This window comes from Hyaena hyaena, unplaced genomic scaffold (genome assembly GCF_003009895.1).
Source record: "Hyaena hyaena isolate Hyena2069 unplaced genomic scaffold, ASM300989v1 scaffold_116, whole genome shotgun sequence".
Classification (NCBI taxonomy): domain Eukaryota; kingdom Metazoa; phylum Chordata; class Mammalia; order Carnivora; family Hyaenidae; genus Hyaena; species Hyaena hyaena.
Window position 1 is genome coordinate 2,307,941 of NW_024080748.1, and position 24,457 is coordinate 2,332,397.

The window sequence follows — 24,457 nt, forward strand, 5'->3', positions numbered from 1 at the left end:
GTGCATAGGTTATTATCAGAGAATAGCCTGTTCACAAATCTATGTATTAACTTACTTCACTCATCCATTCATTCATCCATAAAACATTTACTCAACTTCTCCCCTGGGAAGGGACCCCAGAAATACAGGCATGAACAAGACCCAGTCCCTGCCCAGAGTCTAGTTACTGTAAAAGATGGACAAGGAAAGAGATAATTAAGATTCCTTGGGGGAGGTACGCTGGTAGACGAAAAGTACAGAGTTCCGGGAAACTTCAGAGAGAGGCTCCTAACTCACCCTAGAGAACTAAGGTGTGCTTCCCCGAAAGAGGTGACGCCAGAGTATTAAGAGATACTTAGGGGGGCGCCTGGGTGGCTTAGTCGGTTAAGCGTCCGACTTTCACTTGGGTCATGATCTTGCGGTTCGTGGGTTCGAGCCCTGCATCGGGCTCTGTGCTGACTGCCAGCTCAGGGCCTGGAGCTGTTTCAGAGTCTGTATCTCCCTCTCTCTCTGACCCTCCCCTGCTCACGCTGTCTCTCTTGCCTAGAAATAAATTTAAAAAAAAAAATTTTTAAAAAAAAGAGATACTTAGGTATTTTCTGGGCAGAAAATAAAGAGAAAGATGTTGTAGGGAGAGAGTGCACACGTGCAAAGGCCTGTTGCCTAAGAGAACTTGCCTGTGCCTTAGCTGGAATTTGCCAACTGCTATAACCAATGTCCCCAAGTGTCAGTGATGCCATACAGTAAAATGATGTTTCTTGCTCATGGGAATGTCCAGCGCTCGTGTTTCTGGTTGGCTGGTTCTAGACGCTATCTTGCAAACAATGATTCAGGGACCCAGGCATCTATTGTCTATGACTCTGTCATCCTTGAGAACCTCAGCATTCATCATAGCATGTCCCCAGGAGGAAAATGAAGTGCCTTTTAGTGAGGACATAGCAGTATCTCCATCAACCTGTGTGAACAATTTCCAGGAGTTGGAGAAAGTTGGAACAAGTCCTACAGTGGTGTGGCAAGAGGTGTGGTGTACTGATAGGCAAGACCACAGCATGAAGGCGTACTCAGCCACATGACCTGAGATCGTGACCTGAGCCGAAACCAAGGGTTGAATGCTTAACCGACTGAGCCATCCAGGTGGCCCGAGTCTTCAGAAATTTTTAAGCAGGGGGTGACATGATCAGATTTGCTTTTGAGACCAATTACTCCAGCTGCTGTGCGGAGGATAGATCGGAGGAGAGAGAATGGGGACAGTGGAACGAGCCAGAAGGATATTCTGGCGATCCAGGCCATCTTATCTTAAGGATAGTGGGCAGGTGGGAGTTGGAAGCAAGTGTGGGGATTGGAAATCATCCCAAGAGGCAGGCTGGGTCATCGATGGGCACCCGCATCGCTGCAAAGCCTCAAATAGCTTTCGGAGCCATATCTAGTTCAATGGCTAATTGAACCTCATGCTCATGAAATGTATTATTGTCAATACAGAGCAGCTTGTTTGAGTGCCGTTTCCACCAGCCTGAATCTCATCCATTAGGAGCCTCATCAATAGGTTTGGACAACACATTTGATGGCTTTTGAAGGAATCAGACATGTTTGTGTTGATGTCCGAACATCTGTGTCGTCCTTTCGGTGTCATGCTCTGTTCAGGACAGTTTCTCAATGCCTTTGTCTCTCCCTAGAGAAGCAAGGGCTTGCTCTTGAGTGTCAGAGGAAACATGGAGGTTTGCTTGCCTTTGGAAGGTGGTTCTGGGTCCATAGCTCTCTCTTCTCTAGAAGGCCCCCTATAACTCAGAGGCACACCACCAAGAAAGGGCCCTGTTGCCCCTCAGTTCTTAAGCCCAGAAGGCTTAAGAACTTTTGCTTCATGCTGGGAGAAAGAAGAGATCCAAGTCCCTACCAGCGGTTCTTCTCTTTAAATCTTTTAGTCTCTTAGTTCCTCTGAAGGATGCTGGAACTTCAGGCTGTCTCACACCTTCCAGGTTAAGATACAAGACCTTGTCCATCCAGATCTACTTGGGATAGACCCACACCTTGTGAAATGTGATAATGACTTTCCTCTTGAGAAAAGGGAGTTTTAGCGCTGGAGGTTGAAAATATTCCAGTGAGCCAAATATGGTAGCTCATCCTTCCCAAGGTAAGGCTTCTTTGAAGCCACAGGTGAAAGAACTTGTGAGCCTTGTTGTTCCTGTCCATCCCGGAGCTGGGGTTTGATCTCCTGGCCACATGAAGGACCATGAACTTCTAGCCTCTGTGTTCCCTTGCATCTGCCTTCTGCCTCTGCACACCTGTTTTTAGTCCCAGCTAGCCTCTGTGCTCAGGACCCCCTGACACCGTTCCCTTTCCCAACCCAGCCTGCCAGTGCTGACACGCGTAAGGGGACCTGGGGCCCATTGTAATGAGTGCAAGGTTTGTTCTCTTTGTTTCCAGGAGGCTCCTTAGGCTAGACTAGCAGACTGGCTTTTCTTTCAGGTACAGATTTCTGACGAAATCAGCACAGCTCTCATTTATTGAACATTTATTGTGTGCTAACCATGCTGCACGTGGTATTTTACCAAATCCTCACAGTAATCCTGGGAGGTACGTGTTGTTACCCCACTTGTAAGGGGCGCTTATAGGATCGTGTGCCTCAAGCACCCCCTTGCCAGGAGTCCCTTCTACAAATCCATATGGCTTCAGCAGGAGCTACCTGACCCCACGCCCTGAGCCCTCAAGAGGGATCCCGGGGAGAGCACTCGACTCTCCTTCCCGAAGCACCTTGGTGCTGGGACTAAAGGAAGGAGATCAGTTTCTCTCTCAACATCTGAACCGTAATGAGTAAAACACAGGACCTTCCATAGCCATGCTTTCTACCACGTGAACCAAAAATAACAAGCCTTGGGCTTGGGAAAGCAGAACTTTCTGGAAGCAATAGTGTGGTAGAATAAGATAGATGTGGTGGAGTGAGACAGACTTGGCTTTGAAGGCTCACTTTGCCAGTTACTAACCATGTGGTTTGGACCAATCATACTAATACTAATATTATCTAACACTTATGGAGTCTTTACTATGTACCAGGCATGGTTTCAAGTGCTTTATATGCAGACTTACAAACACTATCTGTTTGTCCTCACGACAACAGAGGGTAGTTTCGATTATCACCCCACAAGGACACTTCTAACCCACGAGGACACAAAGGCCCAGCCTAGTTATCAAAGTGCCTGGATGTATACAGGAGGCTGGGTGAATGTCTTGAGCCTTAACCTACCCATCTGGAAGTTGAGAGAGTACTGGCCCTTGTGCAGGAAGGAGCTAACACAGCAGGCTGAGACCACTCTCCTTATAAAGGTTGTCCCTTGTCGGGTGGATTTCTGGAGGGCTCCCGCTATTCCTTGAGAAGGGTGCCTCCCTATGCTTAAATGTTTGGGCAAACAACATGGCTTTTGCTTGACGACCCCCTGACAGGTCTCTATTTCAGCTCTGTTGCCCGAAGGAGGGGAGGAAGTAGAGTCACTGCTTTGGAGAGGGTCTGGTCAGCAGCAGTGTCCACGAAACAGACCCTCTGTGAGTGGCCCCAAATAGAGGGCACAGTCTGCATGGTGGTGGCCCCCGGCCCCAGCCCCTGCCACCACCATTACTGTTTTTATTCCTCCAAGAACTGTTCTTTAGGACTGGTGCCCCACGTCGAATGGCAAAATATTTCTAGATATTTTCTCAACAAAGGAAGTATGGATTTCAAGAGGCTTTCCAGATTTTAATAAGGTTGTATATGGAGAGCACTTTCTGTTGCAGTATTTTTAGGTTGCTTCTCTGGGAAGCTGAGGGCCACGGGCCCGCTGATGCTGAGGTGGCTGATGGAGGCCTTCGTGGTCTCCTACTTCCTTCTCAGAGGAGGAAATGGAGGCCCAGAGGAAAGAGATTTTCTGGGTGTCTCACAGGTGGCCCACGGCTCCAGGGCTGGGTACAGCGTTCCCACTTGTCCTAATGGAGCCAGGGGACCCCATCCTGACCCACCAGCCTTGTGTGTGCTCAGGGAGGTAGAGTAGACAGTGGGGAAAACATGGAGAAAGGGCCCAACCACTGGGATGCCCCCCTGGGAACCGGCAACAGAATGCAAACATGCAGTTCCGTCTAAGACCAGGCTGCCAGCCGTGGGGTGACTGATTTGAATTTGGCAGAGCTGAGAGGAAGGAGGAAAGGCAACTGATGGCCTCCAGCTTGTTCATCAAAATCAGCGTGTGTACATAAAGGAAGCCGGGTCTTTGCCGACAACAGAGACCGAACCCACTAGGCAGGTTAGTGAATTCAAAAACGCCATTTGAGCTTGAAAATATCTAACTGGTTTGGAGCAAAGTGGGATGTGGGGCTGAAGTTACCCATTTAACAAATTCCATCTCATAACTCGGTCATGTGGAATGGTATTTCCCAAAGCAGAGCTATTAATAGTAGGTGTTCTGGGGAGAAAGGTTGCTTTGGTTGATGCGTTTAGGTAATGTGCTAGTCAACAAAGCTGAATGGGTATCTTTTCTACAGGACTTGTGAGAGCCTGCCCATGTGCATTGTGAAACTCCAGGAGTAGTTTGTGGCATAGTATTATAGTATATACACATGCACGTATGTGTTATGCAAGTGTCTGTAATATATGTATACGCACACACAACATTGGCCAGACTTATTCACCCAAGGATCTCTTGCAATGCAGTAACTTCAAGGGCCATCATTTCAGGGCTCGTTTTGGGAAACAGAGCTTTAGATGGTGATACCCCAGCCCCTAGGCCTAAGAGAGCAGGGACAGGATTTAGCGAGACGAGTTTCTCAGGCCAAGAGGCTGGGTTGTGAGCTAAGAGCCAATGCAGGGCCCAGGAAAGATGACGTCTTAGCTTCTGGTCCTTTGGGGAGTCTCTGAACTTGGATGTGTTGAAGTCCAAGACCCACATCCAGGTGCCGCGCTTGTGAAAGAACATTACGCCTCCGACAGAGTTCAGCACAACGTAAGGAGAGCTCTCCTGGGACCTCTGCTGACCTGGTGGGCCCTGTAGCTGGTCAGCTGGCCATCCTATGTGAGCAGGGGCTGACGACCTCCTGGTGGGCCCAGGGTCCATTTAAACTCTGGGTGAGAAGTGATTTTGTGAAGGTCTCTCCCAGCCCTGGGCTTTTTGAGTGTGGGTGGTTTGACTTTGTAAAATTGACCAGTGTCGGCATTCTCCCATCCCTTTACCGGCTACGTTCAACCCATCAACAAGCCCATCACTTCTACCTACAGATGAATCTCAAACGCGCCTTTCTTGGCCCACCTTCACTGCCCTGTGCTATTCTAGGTGACGATCATCTTGTGCCTGGAGTACTATGGAGTCCTCCAGTACTGCCTGCAGTGCTGTGGCCTCTTAGCTGGTCTCTCTTCTTCTACACTTGACCTCTTTTAACCTATTCCCGGTGGCAATCAGGGAGTAAAGCCCCTTGGAAGAAGGACACCATCCTCACTGACCCACAAAGCCCTCCCTGAGCAGACATGGGAGGCTCTGCCCTCACTGGGGGAAACACAGCTCCCTCTGCTCCCCACGTGGCTGGTCCTTCTCACCCCTCAGGTTTGGGCTCAGATGTCACCTCCTCAAAGACGCCTCTGTGGTCACCCTATCTAGAAGAACACAGCCTTCTATTGCCACAGCTTGTACGTCCTCTCTCTGTTTTTCAAAGCACTTTGTTTCCTTCCCTGTGCTTCTAATAATCTGAAATATAGGTGTTACTTACTTGTAACCTGACCTATCTCCCCCCCACCCCCCATCCCTCTCCAGCCAAAATGTAAGCTTCCTCGGAGAGAGACTTTGTTTAGTTTGTGCTATGTTCTCAGATGGAGCAGTGTGTGGCAAATTCAGGTACCAGCAAACATTGGTTGAATTAATGAATTAGTGACCACTTTATGTGTGTGGGGGGATAGAGGGGGAGGCAGGGATGGGGGTTCCCTTGGTTCTGTACCATAGGTGAGGAACGTACGCCAGGAGGAAATCCCTGGGGCTCCCTACGTCTCCACTTTCCCACAAAGAGCTGCACCCCCCACCCCATGGCTTTCCCATCCACCCCAGCCCCCACTTTAAGCGTCAGCCGGCCCCACCCAGCAACACTCCAGGGAGGGGGCCAGTCCATGAAAGTTCTAGAGTGTTTCATCAGACCTGCACTGAGAGACAAAGCCCTTTCCTCAGCGTGACAATTGCTCAGTACAGGGTTAGGAAATCTTCCTTCCTGGAGGGCTTTTTAAGCAGAGAGATTCTCGTCCTTCTGGGGCCGCTTGGAGCAAACAGACTTCTGTCTGGAGATGGCAAGTGAGACACACTGGGGCCTTGGATGACCTCAGGAGTCAGGAATCGAAGGCTCCATTCTTGCCGGATCTGGAGTCCCGCTGCTGGGCATTCCCTGCCTCCTAAGCAAGTGTTCGGACTGCTTCCTCTCCACCTGGGCGCTGGATGCGCCAAGGCCCTGCGCACTGAGTTGACGGCTTTGATTAAGCCGCTTTGATCTCTGTTGAGCATCTCGGAATAATATCTTTGCTCTCAGCATCTGCGCCAATTCCCAAAATAGTTTAGCCCAGCCAAGCAGGAGGGGGGCTGGATTGCAAAGTGTATTAGATGAGAGATTTAAAAAGAAAAGGCAGCTGCAAACAGTCAGGGGTATTTGTGTGTGCCTGCGAGTGTGTGTGTGTGTGTGTGTGTGTGTGTGTGTGAGTGTGTGTGTGTGTGCTCATGTTAATGTGAGCACCCAAGACCCCTGGGAGATGATTACCAGGCTACCAGGGTGTGCAAACCCCATGTTCACGGTGGCTGCCTGCTCTGAGAGATTGGGGAGCTCGCCGCTGTGAGCCCCTTGAATTAAGAGGCAGTCTTGTTGGAGAAACAAAAACATCAGAAGCCTTGGCTTCTCTTTACTTAGGTTTGGCTGGTATTGACTAAGACATTCGGAGATTGTGGACCAGGCGGCATTCTGCAGGGCCGACTATCCTGGGCGGGCCTTGGGCATGAGCATGAAGTGGGAGCCACCACGGTTTCGAGGTGTTGAGCCCACATGCAACTGTATGTATGCCACAGCACAGCCGTGTCTGTGCTTCTAAGGATGTGTGACGTATTTGGGTGCACACTCACCGTGAAGTCAGTATTTAACCACCTCCATGTAGTTAAACACATAAATGTGTTTGGGGGGGGATGGGCACCCCGTGTGCACGTGCCGCGATGCCTCCGTGTGTGCGCTGTCATTGCAGGGACAGGCGTGTCGATGCCTGGGGCTTGGTGTACGTGCACATACATCCGTGGATTGGCGTGTTAGGTGGTGTGCATACCGGCGTGTGTATACCGGCCGCTTTGGGTGGGCTGGGTGGATGGAGTATGCACACAACAGAAGGATGCGTGTGTGGTTGTGTTTGCACTGGGTGAACGTCAGACGTGAACACTAGGCTGTTTGAGCTGAGGGCATTTTGAACTATAAGCCATTCTTTTTTCCCCTTTGGTGCCCATCCCCTGGGAGCGTCGTCCTTGTCCGGCGCTCCCCCGCATATGCAAGTGGAAGAAAAACATCTCTATTTGAGACCCTTTGTTCCTCTATAGGAAGCATTCCTCTGTGCAGGGTGTTGCTGCGAGAAGTCTTTGTTCCTATGGTGGCCACAGGCCAGTGGATATGAATTTATGCATCTAATATAACCCTTGTGGTGAAGGCCTTTGTACTAAGGCTGAGAGTTGTGGGGGCCGGGAGGCAGGCTGTGGTCTGACGTTCCGTCTGATGCAGCCATTCATGTGGCTTCCGTGGCTCAGAGGATCCCACAGCTGTGGGTCACGAGGCAACCACGGAAGCAAGGCCCTTGCTGGAACTAGAGAATAAAGCTCCGGGAGGGGCCAGTCTGCTTTCTAGGGCCATTAAGGCGGCTGAGCCTACAGGAAGAGGTCCAGAGATGGTTGGGGCTGTTGGGTTTCAAGCTGAGGGGACAGTGTGCATGAGGAGGTAGTAGAGGTGGGACATGAAAAGGTTCCACATCAGGACAGATGGGCCAGTAGGCCAGGACGGACTATAATCAGAGCACTGCAAGATGAACCAGTTAGTAGCGTTATGTGTACCCAGGGAGGGCCTTGACTGAAGCCACATCTGCTATTTCTCAGTGGTGGTTGCATGGAACACTCTATTGGGAAGAATTCTCAGGCCAAGCACATTATTCTGGGCAAAGATGCTGATGGATATATTAGTTCCCCATTTCTGCTGTAACCAATTACAGAAACTTGGTGGCTTAGAACACAGAAGTTAAGTCTCTTCCAGTTTTGGAAGTCAGAAGTCCAACACGGGTCTCACTGGGCTAAAATCAAGGTGTCAGGAGAGCTGCCTTCCTTCTGGGAGATCTAGAGGGAAATCTTGTTTCCTTACCCGTGTCAGATTCCAATAGCCGGTCCTATTCCTTGCCACATGGCCCCTTCCTCCATCTTCAATGGCCAGTGGAGTCTTTCACACTACATCCCTCCAATACCGACTCTCCTGCCTCCCCTCAATAGGTATAAGGACCTTTGTCATGGCATTGGGCCCACCTAGATCATCCGGGAACAAGATCCTTACATTAATCACAGCTGCTAATCTCCTCTTGCTATGGCATATAGCACATGCACAGAGTTCTGAGATTAAAATGCAGACATCTTTGAGGAGCCATAATTCTGCCTACCACAACAGGGATAGATTAGTGATGTCTGCCAAGGCCCTGGTAGGAGTTTGGGGGGGTAAGGATGCCAGATGTTCACCATCCCTAGTCTGATCGCCAATGACACATCAGGTTGGATGAGGGACAGCTACGGGCTGGCAGGGTTGAGGGGTGACAAGAGAGAAAGGGAGCTGACATTTATTGAGCCTTTACTCGGTGCCAGGCACCTGCTCTGTGACTCAGAGGCAAGTCTCATTTCATTATCATCACAACTCTTTGGGTAAACAGGTAGCTAGTATTTTCCAGTGGAGAAAACTGAAGCCCAGAGAGGTCATGGGACTCACCGGAAGTCACCCAGCTGGTAAATGACAAGGTAAAAATCCAAAAACAAGTCCTTTTTTAAAAGTTTATTTATTTATCTTGAGGGGGCGGGGTGAAAGAAGGCATGCTCCACACTGTCAGGGCAGAGCCTGACATGAGGCCCGAACCCATGAACCCGAACCCACGAACTGTGACATCATGACCTGAGTTGAAACCAAGGGTCAGACGTTTAACCGACTAAGCCCCCCGGGTGCCCAGAAACCAAGTCCTTTAAAGTGGAGTTGGCTGCAAGGGCAGTGGTGTCGTCGTGAGTGGTGACAGCCCCTGACCCAGAGTCCTCCTCTGGAGCCACGCCCACCTTGCAGATTACCCCCGAGCTGTGCAAGCAGGGCTGAGTGGGAGGCCAGAGCTGGGGGCTTCGGCCCCATCAGCAGAAATGCTAATGGCCTCCGTAACAAATGTCAGAAAATGCACACCCAGCATCTCTGAGTGTGACTTTGCGCGAACGTGGCTTGTGTTCCAGTTGTCTTTATTACCAACCTTGAGGGGCTGCGGACAGAAGCTGGATGAGAAAAAAATGGAGGTGTGGTGTGGGAGCTCTGTGTTTTTTAATACAAATATTCTAACCGGCACATCAGGGCAGTTTGAAGTGGAGCAGAAGAGACCGGTGGACTGGCTTCCTCCTGCCTTTTGTCTTTTGTGCAGACGGTGTTGGACAGCCACACGTGGCAGGCAGGGACATGGGTCTATGACCGCATCTGAGCTGAGGCCCTGTGGCGATACGTACACATATTTAGAAAGAATCATATACGGCAATTTTCAAATAGTAGTTATGCTCTGGGCACTATGCCGAGTGCTTTAAATATAAAATCATTAATCTATTAACAACCGTCAGGCATGTATCATTGGTTTCCCCAATATATACATATGGAGCATGAGGCCCAGAAAGGTTAAGTAACTTACACAAAATCACACAGCTTGAATTTGGCAGAGCCAGGACTTGAACTGAGCTGTCACTTACTCTGTAGTGACGTCTCCTCGAGTACTGCAGGAAGACGCTAACTCCTCAAGCCCGAGCCTCCAGAACTTCCAAAGGATTCGCTGCAGGGAGGAGGTGGGGGACCAGGAGGTGCCAGCCTCTTCTACACAAAGCAGAAGCAGGCACTTTCCCCCCAGGTCTCTGGCTGGAACTGCCGTGACTGGCTGTCCGTGGGTCTGCCGTCTGGATGGCTCCGATACAGTTCCTGAAGCAAACTGCCCTTGGTGCACGGGAAGCCACAACCCTGCTGGGACTGGGCGCACACACACCCGCACGCATGTTCATCTGTTCACTGTTGCACATTCCAACTGGGATCTGTTGCCAGATTCCCAGGAGTCATGGAGAAGCGGGCACTGCGTCAGTGGGCGCCACCGTGAAAGCGTGCAGAATAGTCCTCGGGTCAGACCCAGGGTTAAAGCGGCCCTCTGCTCTCTGAAGTGCCCCTGCCTCCTCGGCCCCCACCAAGCCGAAACCTAACTGCAATACAAAGTGAGCCTCTGCTGGACGGTTGGTATCTGCCCTCGCCACCAGCAGCACCAACACCATCTTCCGTCATCATTACGACCGCGAGGCAGGCAGCATGGCCCCTTCTGCAGATGAGGAAACGGAGGCTTATGAAAGTTAAATGACTTGTGTGTGCAGCAAGCGAGTGGCAGCATCAGCACCTGCTTCCAAACGTCCCAGCTCTCAAAGCTGGATGCCCACCCACACCTTGCCATCTCTGTGGCCGGTCCCTCTTAGGGGTGGAGTCGGGGTGGACTCTGGTTCCTCCTCCTGTGTCCGCTTTAGGGGATGTTTGGAAACTAATGGTCACAGAGCACCTCTTGCATGCCAGACACAACGTAGAGCTTTTACATTAATCCACACCCCCCCCCCCCGCAGCGAGTTAGCGTATTAGTCTCATTTTACAGAAAAATGACAACCCTGAGAGTCTTGGGCAGTTTAAAAGCTTCCTCAAGCATGTGCAGGGCAGAGGCTCTCTGTGAGGCAGGGTAGCCGGGTTTGCAGCCGTGTGCCCAAGAAGGCTGATGCCTGTGCGTGAGAGCCATGGCTAATTCTTTAGGGATTTCATGAGCTACTTGTTCAAGACAGTCATTGTTAAAAATTAAATTACATAACCTGACAATGAAATTCATTGTATTAAAAACGAGGTAATAACTCAAAAGTCATCGTGTTAATCACTTTCTCGATAACCTTATTGGTCTGCATGCGCTTGAAGTTATTTATGACTATTGTCGCACTGTGATGGGGATACTATTTAAAATGCTATACCCTGGGGGGCACCTGGGGGGGCTCAGTCGATGGAGCATGTGACTCTTGATCCTGGGGTTGTGAGTTCGAGCTTCATGTTGGGTGCAGAGATTACTCAAAACATAACATCTTAAAAATAAAATAAAATACTGTATCATGGTTAGTTACGCACATTTCTTCCCAAGGCCACCTTCAAAGATGTCCTATCTGTAGCTTGAAATCAGCCACAAGTGGGTATTCATACCACAGAAATAAGCAAACACTCCAGGGGCGCCCGGGTGGTTCACTGGGTGGTTCACTGGGAGTCTGACTCTGGATTTTGGCTAAGGAAGGTCACGATCTCATGGTTTGTGGGATCGAGCCCTGTGTTGGGTTCTGAGTGAACAACATGAAGCTCGCTTGAGATTCAGTCTCTTCCTTTCTCTCTTCCCCTCTCTGGTGCACTATTACTCTCTCTCCAAAATAAATAAATAAACTGAAAAAATATTAAAAAAAAAACAAAACAAAACAAGAAAGAAAGGGAGGGAGGGAGGAAAGAAGGAAGGAGTCAATACTGCAGATCAGAGCTAGTTTTATTTTTCCCGGACAGCCAGCTGCTTACCACTTACCTGCACACCACTGCCTGATAGGCCTCAAGCGTGTCATGGATCAGGACAGCCCAGCCATCCCGAGGAAGGGGCCCATGGTCACCAGCCTGAGTAGCCCTGCTTTCACTGAGGATGGCTCTTCGCTTAGCGGGGCGGTAGTTTTGTCCCGCTGTCACTGCTGTTGGGCTAAGACACGCGAGGGAGGACCAGTCCTGAAGAGTGGCTGCTGCTGGGGCGCCCTGGACGATCATCACTGTGTGCACTTTCCACTCTGCTATAGTCGGCCCTTAGGATAACAAGGGCAATGCCAAATGTTTGTCCTCTGACCATCATGCCCTGGAAGGAACACAATTCAACACTTGTACAATTATTAACTAAATGGAGAGAAGTCAGAGAATACAGAAAAGTCAAAAGGAAATAGAAATTACCCAAATTTCCACCATCTAGAAATAATTACTGTTAACATTTAGATATATTTCCTACCTATCTTTGTACATTGTTTGTGAACACTTTTCAAAGATGATATTACATATAGATTTTATCACTGGCCTTTTTTTCATTGAACATTATATTATAAGCATCTCCCCATGTTAATTTTTGGGGCATTTGTCTTAGTGGCTATATAGTATTCCATCATAGACACTGATGGATGCCTCCTGTTTTAGGGCATTTAGGTTAATTCCTGTTTTTCTCTAGCATACAGTGTGCTAGAAGGAACATTCTCATCACTAAATCTTGGTATGTCTCCTCTGGATAAATTCTGTAGAGTAGACTGCTGTGTTAAGGGACATGATACCCTCCAATATTTGCATCTAATCAGTGGGCTACAGGTTCCTACCACTTCCACCATTTAACCTGAGATTGAAACAAAGAAGTCTAAGGGATTTTAGATTGAGACATTTGCTCCTATCTTTGAAACAGTCTGGAGAGACTATATGTAAAGAACACCTACAGTTCAATAAGAAGAAGATTAACAATCACATTTAAAATCTGGGCAATATATTTGGACACTTGACCCAGAAAGATGTGTGGATGGCGAAGAAGCACATTAAAAGATATTCAACATCACTGATAGGGAAATGCAAAACAAAACCCTGACAAGATACCTATACACACCCACTGAAATACTGAAACACAAAGTGTGGCAGATACCAAGGGTTTGCAAGGCTGTGAAGCAACTGGAACTTTCTTATGTTGCTGGTGGACGTGTGAAAGGATGCTACTACTCTGCCAAATAGTTCAGTGGCTCTTGGAAAGTCAAACGTCGATTTACCATGTGTTATGGTTTGAACTGTATCCCCCCTCTCCCCAGAAAAAGATACGTTGAAGTCCTGACCCCAGGTATCTCTGCACATGACCTTATTTGGAAATAGGGTCTTTGCAGATGTACTTGAAGTAAGACGAGGTCATTTGGGTGACCCTAACCCAGTGTGACCAATCCCTAATATAAGAAAAGGAAAATTTAGACACAGATACACAGAAGAGGATGATGTGTGAAGACACAAAGAGGGAAGATGGCCCAGGGAAAACAGAGCAAGAGGCTGGAGCAGGCGCAGCCGGAAGCTGGAAGAGGTAAGAAAGATTCCTCCCCAAGAGCCCTGCCAACACCTTGATTTCAGATTTCCAACCTACAGCTCTGTGAGACAACAGATTTCTGTTGTTTTAAGCCCCCCAATTGGTGGTACTTTGTACTACAGTCCTAGAATGCTGCATACACACGTGACCCAGGACGTCCCTGCTAGGCGTTCAACCAAGAGAAATGAAAATACAGAATTACACAAAAGACTTCTTTACATAGGAGCACAGCAGCTTTATTCATAATAGCCCCAAACTAGAAACAATCCAAAGAGCCAACAAGTAATGGACATGCAAATTGATTACGGCCATACAATAGAGCACTACCCGCAAATTAAAAGGAATGAACTGCCAAATCTTGCGCCAACGTGAATGAATCTCAAAAATATGCTGAATGATAGAAGCCAAACCAAAAGACTGCCTGCCGAACCATTCCATCCACGTGAGATGCTAGAAAAGACAAATGTAATCCTTAATGACCCAAAGCGGAAGGTGGAGCTTTGGGGGTGACGGAAATGTCTCTGGTTTGAGTGGGGTGGTATTACAGTGTCACGTTTTACAAACTCATTAAACTGAACACTTCAAGCGGGTGCATTTTATTCTATGTACGTAAGCTATTTCTCAGTGAGTTGGCCTGAAGTGGGAGAGCTATTTGCCCAGGGTCACACAGTTCTGATGGCCAAGACGGACCAGGGGTCCATTATCGGAGTCTTCATTCAAAACAGCTCTTGGGAGAAAAACACCATCCCACCGTGTGTGCTGTGCAAAGCCCTTAGGTGTGCTGGACAGACCCTCTTGACACACTTGAAGAGCTTTTCCCTGGAAGGCATTCTTCACAGCTCATCGGGGAGAATGTCTTCCCTCAAGGGCCCCGTAAGAGCGCAGAGATTAAGTAAGAGCTTGACTCAAGCATTTTCAACCTGCCAGACCCCACAGGGGGAAGGGAGGCCTAGGTGCACTTCCCTGTGGGACGGAAGGATGAGTAACTCAGACACGTCATGCACAGTGGGACACATCGTGTGCCATGTACATAGGACATGCTCAACGGAATGTCATTCACTGCACATCTCAGCGGGCCACTGTGACTCCAGAGGCGCCCACACATCCATGAGCCCCTGCTGAAGAGTACCGCTGAGAGATCAAGAACCCCCTTTCACCTGATGCTTGCCGGGCCTCAGTTTCCTCATCTGTGAAGGGAGCACACGGTACCCCTTTGGAATTTCACTGAGAAAGAAATGAGACAATATCTGTGGAGCACTTAACACCTTGTGGCATAAGGTGAATTAGTATTATAATTTGAATTAGTATTATCCTTCTGGCTTCATTTAAGAGTCCACGGATGATCCAAATGAAGAAGGGAGGTGGGGAGACTGGCTGGCTGTCCACTTTAGCCTTCGGAGCAAAAACAGGGCAGATGGCAGCTTTGACAGATGGCATCTGTTTCTAAAACCCATTTCTGGCAAGATGAGTCACGACGTGTGCACAGGATATGCTTTCTTTCCGACCTGGAAGGATGAGTGTCTGGTCAGGCCAGATCCTGGAGGACCTTGAGTGCCAGGGTAAGGATTTTCTTTTGTATTCCTGGTACTGTGTTGGACAATGGAGCATCCTGGAGCAAGGAGCCATCTGACAAAGATGAATCGAGGATATTAACCAATTAAATGAAATTTACTGGGAAAAATGCACTTTGTGTCCCTGTGATCTCAGCTCATAGAAGCCTTCATCCAGTGTCTCCACCAGGCCTGGGGGCTCGAGGAGGGAGTGTTTGGGGGGAAATCTTGGCTTGGCAAGCACTCTTGGGACCAGCTTCCTCCTGGAGCTGCTCTGGCCTGAACAGGCACGGCTGAGCCACGGGATGGGTTTCTAGTAGAGCCCTGGGTCACGGCAGCCCCAAGCCCAGCCTCTCTGCAGAGGTGCCCAAGGAGCAGGCCAAGGATTGGCAGTGAGGGATGCGTGTGCCTGCACACTTCTCTGAATCAACCGTGATTTGAGTGAGAGACCAAGACTTCCCACAGACTGAGCACCCTTGACTGGATGTACTTGGATTTGTGGACAGAGAATTATTGGGTTTCGTCTCCTTTCATTCTTTCCCTCCCTTAACTTCCCCAGTACTATGTGTACTACAACCAACGGCACAGAAGTACACGTGGTATAAAGCAGAAGCATGGCTTCGACCTCCATGCTAGCCCTGGATGCCCTTCCCCCGCTGCCCGGAGGTCACCACTATTAGCAGTTTGGTGCGTGGCCCATGCATTTACATGCATATGTGTCCGTATCCAACTATAGAGCTTTGTTAGCATAAATGGAACCATCCCATACAGAGCGTTCTCCACCTTGCTTTTTCACTTGGCAGCTTTCCATGGCTGCACATATAAATTCACTTCTTTCCTTCTAATGGAGGCAAAGCAGTTCATACTTTGCATGGACTATAATTTCTTTAACTAGCTTCCTGCTGATGAGTGTTTATGCCATCCCCACCTCTTTCGAGACTACAAAGCATGGGTGTTTCTTTGCAAAGCTTTGGGAAAGGCAGGAGGCTGCCTGGCGTTGAACCCTAGCTCTGCACAAGGCAGCTCCTCAGTCATCATCCTTCTTCTTTTTCCACCCTCTGCTTCGGGCTCCCCCTCATCTCAGCCCCTCCTGCCCTCGGCCTTAATAACATGTGACACTTGGCACAAGAACTGCGGAGCCGTGGAGGAGCTCCACTCTGTCTCTGATGCACTGTGTTTCTTTAAGTGCTCTTGTTAATGTTTCATGATGGATGGCGGTGAAACCTGGGAAATGTACCAGCCTGGATTCTTAAAGTATCTGCTCGCGCTAACTTAATGTATTCATTTATTCAGTGTGACAGTAAAAGGGAGAAAGAAAGTACTGCGAATGCAGAGGCGAGCTCCAAAGGGAGGTAAAGGAGGACAAGAGGGAGAACATTAACATTTATTAGGTCCCTACTGAGTGCCAGACGGTTTAGATTGTGCACTCACGAATACGGCTTATGCACCCAGGATGTTGCTATCGATACCCTCATTGTGCAGATGAGAAAACTGAGGTGCGGCCACTTGCCCAAAGACATGCAGACAGGCAGAGCTGGGATTCAAAACCTAGACGTGCCTGGCATCAAAACCTCACGCTTTTCCCATCCAACTCTGCCGCCGTGGGTGCTGCGTTACTGGAAGCCATCAGAGATAACGAGGCATGCCAATAATAGCTAACGCTTACTGGGCGCTTACTGTGTGCCAGCCACCATTCTAAGCTCACGACGGGCATGAACACATTTATGGTCGTGTGAGGTGGCGAACCACTCTTGTGCCCATTTTACAGACAAGGAACACAGGCCGAGAGATCGTATATGTAACTTGCCCGTGGTGACGTAATGCTAGCTGGCAGAGCCGGGACTTGCATCTGAGCAGGCTGGCCCCAGACTCCGCCCCTGGATGATCTCACAGGGCAGAGCTTTAGGGGTGACTGCAAAGATCAGACAGCAACTTTCCACTCCTCTGGGCCACTGGTCGGAAAGATTGTCCAGCTGCTCTCTTGGTCTCTAAAGAGTCAAGAGTCTGATGGGGGATGGGGCGTTGGTTTACCTGGAGAAGACTTTTCTGAGCAGGGGCTTGGAAGTGTCAGTGGCCCAGCTGCACTCTGGTTATCTCACATCACAGTCTCCAGCTACCTTTCTCTCCAAATAGCAAACAGATGACAGAGTGCAGAGCACAGAGGGACAGTGTGGAGGCACCGCATTTCCAGGAAAAATGGCTGCACCAGCTGCAGAGTTCATCTCAGCGACGAAGTCCCATCCGCCGTCTCAGGGGAGAGTCTATCTTATTTGTTTTCATGCAGCTTTGCGCTGTACTCGACTCTCCAGCTCAGCATTGATCTCACAGAAGGACCAGAAAATGCAAAGTGCTGGAGACCAGAGGCAGCTTGGTTCACTTGAGGAAGGGAAAGAAGGCTTCTGTGGTGAAGTGTAGTGAGCCAGGGAGAGGTGGCAGATGGGAGGTTGGAGAAAGGGCCTGGAGCCAGGCTGGGCTGAGACTTACGGACTGGGATTTCCCTCCAAGTTGGAAGGGAAGACAGTGGGGGGCGGTTTGAGTAGGGGAGCAATTTTCTTTGGTTCACGTTTTAATGTCAAGGCCTTGACCGCCGAGGAAGTGGACAGGAGAGGAAGCAGGGTGACTGGTCAGAGGCTCAGCCCTTCCCAGTATGGCTCGGGCACCGGGCAGCACCCATATCACCTGGGAGTGTGCTCGAAATGCAGTCCCCCCTGGCCTCACCCCAGCCCCACTGCCTCAGAGTCAGAGAGAAGCACAGTTCTAGAAAGAGAAGTGATGGCTTCTGGACTAAGGCGCAGACAGTAGAAAAGCTAAGAGGTGATCAGATTCAGGGTGTATTTTACAGGTAGAGCTGACAGTGTGTGCTAATGATTTGGGCATGGGGTGCCGGGCAGATAGAAGGATTACTGGCTGTCACCTAGGCTTTCAGCCTAAGCAACTGGGTGAATGGAGGTGCCACTTACTCAAGATGGAGGATGCCAGGGAGGGAAGGCCCTTGGCAGGGAGGGGAACACCTGAGTTGTGTCTTGACTCTCATACATTTGAGATACCCTGTAGATACCCAAGTGGTCCTGTTCGCTCTCCAGATTCAGAGCTGAGGGGAGATGTCAGGGCTGGGGATATAAATTGGACTGTAAGAAATCCATGGGAAATTCTAACAAGTGTGAGTAGAATAGAGTTAAGCCGAGAGCTGAACCTAGCCTCCGATATTTAGAATCATAAAGAGCAGGAGAGTCTAGGGCAGATCAGGAAGGCTGCCATCATGGCCACTCCTTTTTAAGGATATGACTTACGGCAGGTACATAAGTGTGTTGTTAGCTTGCTTGTATGTCTTCACTGAGCAGGCAGCACTTTTATGCATCTAATATAAAAAAAGTACAAAAAAAGTGTGTGGTTCAGAGAGGGTAGGTATGGAACTGAGGTTGTGAACCCACGTCAACTTTCAACCTCTGTGTTCTTTTGACTCTATGCCCCCGTCCAGGGCTGATCTTCAAGTGGATTCTTTATATGAGAAAAATGTGCCTGTGTCCAAATTGTTGCCCATTTCCCACCACCCTGTGCTGCCCACCTCCGTAGGCTCTCTGAAAGCACAAAGCCCTCCAGTCCTGTATTCTGAGAGGGCCAGGAACACATGAGTTAGTGACAGCAGACAGGTTAGACCAGATGGGGAGGACCTTGCGAGAAAGACTGAGCTCATGTCTCTCACCACTCAGGCAAGGTTCATCGGCTGCTCTGAGGCTCCAGGGCAGGTGGGAAGTGGAAAAGGGAGGCAGGAAGAAGAGCTGGTGCTCCAAGAGGGTTGGACAAACAACAGGTCCAAGCAATGAGACCTCCCCAGGAAGAGGAGCCCAGGGTGACAGATGGGAGCAGCTTTCTGGATACATCATAAGAACAAGGACAGAAGCACTGAGTGGTACATATTAGATCTGGGGCACAGCTGAAGGCTTGGGCTGGGAACATAGTCCAACATCAGGTATTATTAATACTGAAAGCTACTCCTATTTATCAAGCCCTTACTGTGTGTCAGGTACCGTGCTAAGAACTTTTATATGTAGTACTGACGTCCCAGACAATAGCAGCAGAGATTTTACTCTGTCAGACATTATACATTTATTAACTCACTTCATTTTCACAAGTCTGTGAGGCAGATACTATTCCATTTTACAACTTAAGAAGCCTAACACACAGAGAAGTGGAGTAACTTTCCCAAGGTCACACAGCTAAGAAATGGCAGAACTAGGATTTGAGCCTAGGCTGTCTGACTCCGAGTTGAGGCTTTTAATTGCTACTCTATAGTGAGCACTTTACACGTAGAAACTCAGTCATCATGACAACCACATGGGTACCATTATTCTCTTCACTTTATATATGAGGAAAGTGAGTCTTAGAAGGCTGTGTGATTTGTTCAAGGCCACATGGCTGGGAGGCAGGGGAGGTGGATTATGGGCACCAACGTCCAGACTTTGAACCACCATCCATAGCACCAGATCCATGCCACCTGGCCAAAGTGGGGCTGACAAAGAGGATGCTTCATGCAGGGCCCTTTGAGTATGGACGTCAGAGTCCTTGAATCCCTTCCCAAGGACCAGATGGCTCTAAAACCAATGAGCCCAGCAATGTGCAGAAGCAAGCGCTTGTCTCACAAGAGCTAATTGCACACGTTCTTTCCAACTCTGCATTCACTGACATTATGTTGGTGGCTTGAAATCAGCTACAGTGGGAGTGATTACACCATGGAAATCAGCAAGTGCTACAAATCAAGGATTATTATTTTCCAGAGAGCCGATGTACCGGAATACCACTGATGAGACTCGAGCTGACATTTACAATCAAGTGTGCTCCGCTGGGGCCAGAGGAGGGCTGTGGAGTCAGAAAACTAGGTACATCTCTCCAGTGGCCCTGGGAGAGATGGAGATCAGTAAAAACATTCTACAAATGCATGCCTAGCGTCCAAGAGTGTTCTGTTGTCCTAAGATTAGGCCATGGAACTATACCAGTGACTTTAGCAGACATGCCTCTGATCTCATGAACCTTATATAGTCCAGAGGGTAAGATGGATAACAACAAGAAAGATGAGCAAATATAAGCATACATTTTCAAGTTGTGTCATTGTGAAGGAAATAGAGGAGAATCTAGTTGTATGAGGAGGTAAAGAAGGCGACCGTGAGGGGTTGGCCTCTAAAACCAGAGATCTCTGGGATGAAAAGGGACCAGCAAGACCCAGGAGACAGAGGAATGCACGTGAAGTTCAGGTGCTAGGAAGGAGCTTGGCAAATGTTAGAGGCCAGTTCAGGTGCAGTGGGTGGTGGGTGAGGGAGAAAAGGAGCACAAGATGTGGCTAGATGGTGTCCCGTGGGCCACGGGGAAGGGTGTGGTGGAGCAGAAGTAGGGAGATCTCTTAAGAGGAAATGGCAGGGATTCAGGTAAGAGATGATGGCGGCCTGGGCTAGATGGGGACACATTTGAGATATCTTAGGAGGCAGAATCATTCGAACAAGCTGCTGGATTGATAGGGCCTTTAAGGCAAGAGAGAGGGTGGAATCAAGGATGTCTCCCCCGTCTGGGGCTCAGTCTCCTTGAGACATTGAAGACCAGAGGCCTGAACCAGACTCCCTGAGTTCAAATTGAGACCATCCCTCTTCCTAGCCCTGTGGCCCCTGCAGGTGACTCAACCCCCAAGGGCCTCTCTTTCCCCATCAGTAGGATAGAGTTCTTCCTTCACAGGGTTGTTGTGCGGTTTCGGTGAGTTATTTTGGATAAAGTGCTTAATATAATACATGAATACAGTGAGCACAACATGAAAAAAAAAAAAGAATTACTGCCATTATTATTAGTCTATTGATAATTTGCCTGTCTGCCATTAAGAGATTGAGCCTTTCAAGGCAAACAAGTCTTGTTTGGAAAGAAAATGTTCTGGAAAGAGGGCCGCAGGCATCCCTCTTTCCCTGTGTTTGTGTTCCCTTCCCCTGGATGAGTTTGGCAGGAGAAGCTGTTCAAAATAAACACAGGTCCGGTGCCCCAGAAAATATCAGGGTAGGCGGCACGGCAAAGGCCAGGCACACACCCCTGCTTTCTGCTGACCTCTCTGTGTCACCACGTCCCCGGGGCCACCCCAGCAGGTGGGGCCTCCATCTGCAACTCATCACCTGTGTTGTCTGGTCCCTTTTCCGGTGTGGCGTGGAGTGAGTCACCCTTGTCATTCACCACTTCCTGGCCTGGACATTATGATTCACAGGCTCTTGAACTTGATATCCAGGCAGCAACAAGAGGTGGGGTCTGGAAGAAAGCAAGTGGGCGGTGGGAGACACTAAACTAGGCTATGTCAGGAGTACCCAGAGGTCTGTGGGGCGCTGGGAACGAGAAAGAGGCAAGCGTGTGGGAGAGGGGACAGCAGATCCTAACAGAAGCCAGAGATTCCCAGCCCCTCCAGCCTCAGGCGCCTTGACTCAGGGTTTCTCAATCTTCTGGCCCCATGTCCCAGCAGCCTGCAAGATTTGGACAGGGCATATTACAAAAGTAATCAGTAACTCTGTTTGCTTTCTAAATATAAAATGACAATATTGAATATAATTTCTAAAATGTTACACGATTCTGATATGATGTGAAGGTGGTGTGGCCCCAGTAGAGAATGGAGAATTGCCTTCTGATTATGGTAGTAGTAGTAATAGCCATTCTCTGTGCAAATCTCTAATAGCTGAGGGAAAATGGAGCTTTTATGCAGGATCAGTGTTTTAAAATTGTAAAGTATACGTAAGGGGCGCTTGGGTGGCTCAGTCAGTTAAGCATCCAACTTTTGATTTTGGCTCAGGTCTGGATCTCACAGTATGTGGGTTCGAGTCCTGCATCAGGCTCCATGCTGACAGTGAGGAGGCTGCTTGGGATTCTCTCTGTCTCTCCCTCCCTCTGCCTCTCTCTTGCTCTCTCTCTCTCTCCCTCTCCCTCAAAAATAAACAAAACTTTAAAAAATATATTTATAAAATATATATAACCTGAAGTTTACCATTTTAACTCTTTTTAAGTGTAGAGCTCAGTGGCACTAAGTGCAGTCACACTATTATGCAGCCATCACCAGGACCCATCTCCAGAACTTTTTCATCTCCCCAAACTACCACTGGACCCATACACTTCCTACCCCCTGCCCCCACTCCTAGCCCGTGGCCATCACCATTCTATTTTCAGTCTCTATTAATCTGACTATTCAAGATGCTTCTTGTAAGTGGAATTATACGATATTTGTTCTTTTGTGCCTACCTATTTCGTGTCTTCAAGGTTTATCCACGCTGTAGTGTGTGTCCGAATTCCATTCCTTTTTAAGGCTGAATAACATCCTACGATATATCCCATGGATATACCACATTTTATGTATCCATTCATCCACTGATGAACTCTTGGGTTACTTCCACTTTTTGGCTGTTATTGCGATGTAACTCTTGAGGGTGGGTTTGATGACATGATTCAAAGTCAAAACAGCCTGTAAAATAAGGTACGAGTATCTTTTGTTTAGACCGTGTTTTTAACTTGTCCAGTGGCTTTTGAAACCAAGGTGCGGCAGTAAGAATAGGAGATTGGAGGCCAGGAGGGCCTGGGCTGTGATTCTGGCTCTGTCCCCTTACTAGTTGTATGGCTTGGAACAAGGTCCTTAGGTGTGCTGTGTCTCAGCGTCCCTATGTGCTAAGAGGCGAGGACATTACGCCTGGCATGCCACCCATTATTATGACAGTAAATGAAAAAGCAAGGGTGGGGGTGCCTGGGCGGCTCAGCCAGTTAAGCATCCAACTTTGGCTCAGGTCAGGTTCTCACGGTTCGTGGGTTCAAGCCCTGTGTCAGGCTCTGTGCTGACAGCTAGCTCAGAGCCTGGAGCCTATTTCAGATTCTGTATCTCCCTCTCTCTCTGACCCTTCTCTGTTTATGCTGTCTCTCTCTCTCTCAGAAATAAATAAAAACATTAAAAAAAAGAAAAAGCAAGGGTGAAAATGTTGAGCAGGGGTCTGATGCTTGTGTTTAATAGATTCCATTGTGATTTTCATGTTATTTCATTTCATCCATCTGATTCGAATGAGAATTTGTTAGATAGGATGTGTGACATTTATCTCACACAATGGGTGAGGAGACTGAAACAATTAATGCCAAAGGTCAGATTGGAACCCTGTTCTCCTGTTTTTCAGGTGAGAGATGATCAGGGAGCAAAGCACGTTTAATTACATGCCCACCCCCAATCGATTGCCAGGGGCTGCCTGGAGTGTAGTAGAAGAGTGTTGTGCTTGGTCAGAAATGTCTGCCGCAGGTCCGGGAGCGGGAAGTGGGGCACGGCAGCCACGTACACGTCTGCTACCTCTGGCCTAGATGGTAGTTTATAGCATTTTTTAAATTATTATTTTTTTAAGTTCTGAAGAGAAGGAACCTCTGCTGTGTGTGTGTGTGTGTGTGTGTTTTTTTTTTTAAAAAAAAACATGTTCATTGCAAAGATAATAGAAGAAAATGATTGCATAAATGTTAGATTTCTAGTTTGCCTACCATCAAAGACCAGAAGGTTGTTGTCCAAAGCGATTGAAAACAATGTTATGATTGGCGGCTGATGCCACACCAGAAGGTTACTTGCCGTTGTCAGAGTCCGTCTGGATCTCAGAGTAAAGAGGCAGCTTTCCCAAGGAGGCTAGTTTCCCACCACACCTCAAGGATGGCCCCGCAGCCAGGAAATGGGATAGTCAGATACACACTGATTGGTAAGATGCATTGTGTGTAGGATCAGATCCCTGTGTCCTCAGGGAAGGAGTGGCAATTCTACTTCCACCTGCCTTGCAACCTTTCAGAGTCCAGGTGGGGTTCATGGCCGCTGTCTGTCCTTCCTGCTAATCGCCATGTGCCAAGTAGCTGCAGGGATGTCGTGTGACCCTGCACAGCTGGCACCGCAGAGGCACCAGTCGGTCCTGCCCTTGAGCCTCCTTTCCAGGCAGTCACTTTCTGGTGACGAAGCTGTACCACTGGCTCGGGGATCTCCTGCGCAGCAGACGGGTTCCCACAGCCGCACCTCCCGGCGTCAGCCATGCCTGAGACACTCACACCCGAAGTCCAGTGCCAAGTGGACAATGCATCTTGTACCTTCCCTGGCCTGGTGTGCCCTCCTCTGGCTATGCTACTGCCTGATTTCATGTGTACCCGATGCCAGCCGGAGCCCTCCCTATTCACAGGGCCGCACCATTAACTTGAATCCCACCTTCCATACCCTGTGGAAATCCAAAGGTCTCCTCAATTTCAGTCAGTTCCTGGCTGGGGTCCTGGTAAAAGAGCCATTGGCACAGTCCGCTCATGTCCCACGCTGTTGCCTCCTTAGTTGAATGGTCATTTTCCCACATGCCTGTGTTGATTCTGCATCGTTTCCTGGGTTGGGAACCCCATCCCTTTCACATAAAGCCTACTAAAGAGTACTGAAGATTTGCTGGCGAGACAGAGAAGGGATATGCATTTCAGAAATGTATTAATTTCATATGGAACTATAGGTACTGTGTGTGATAAGTAAATATGACAAAAG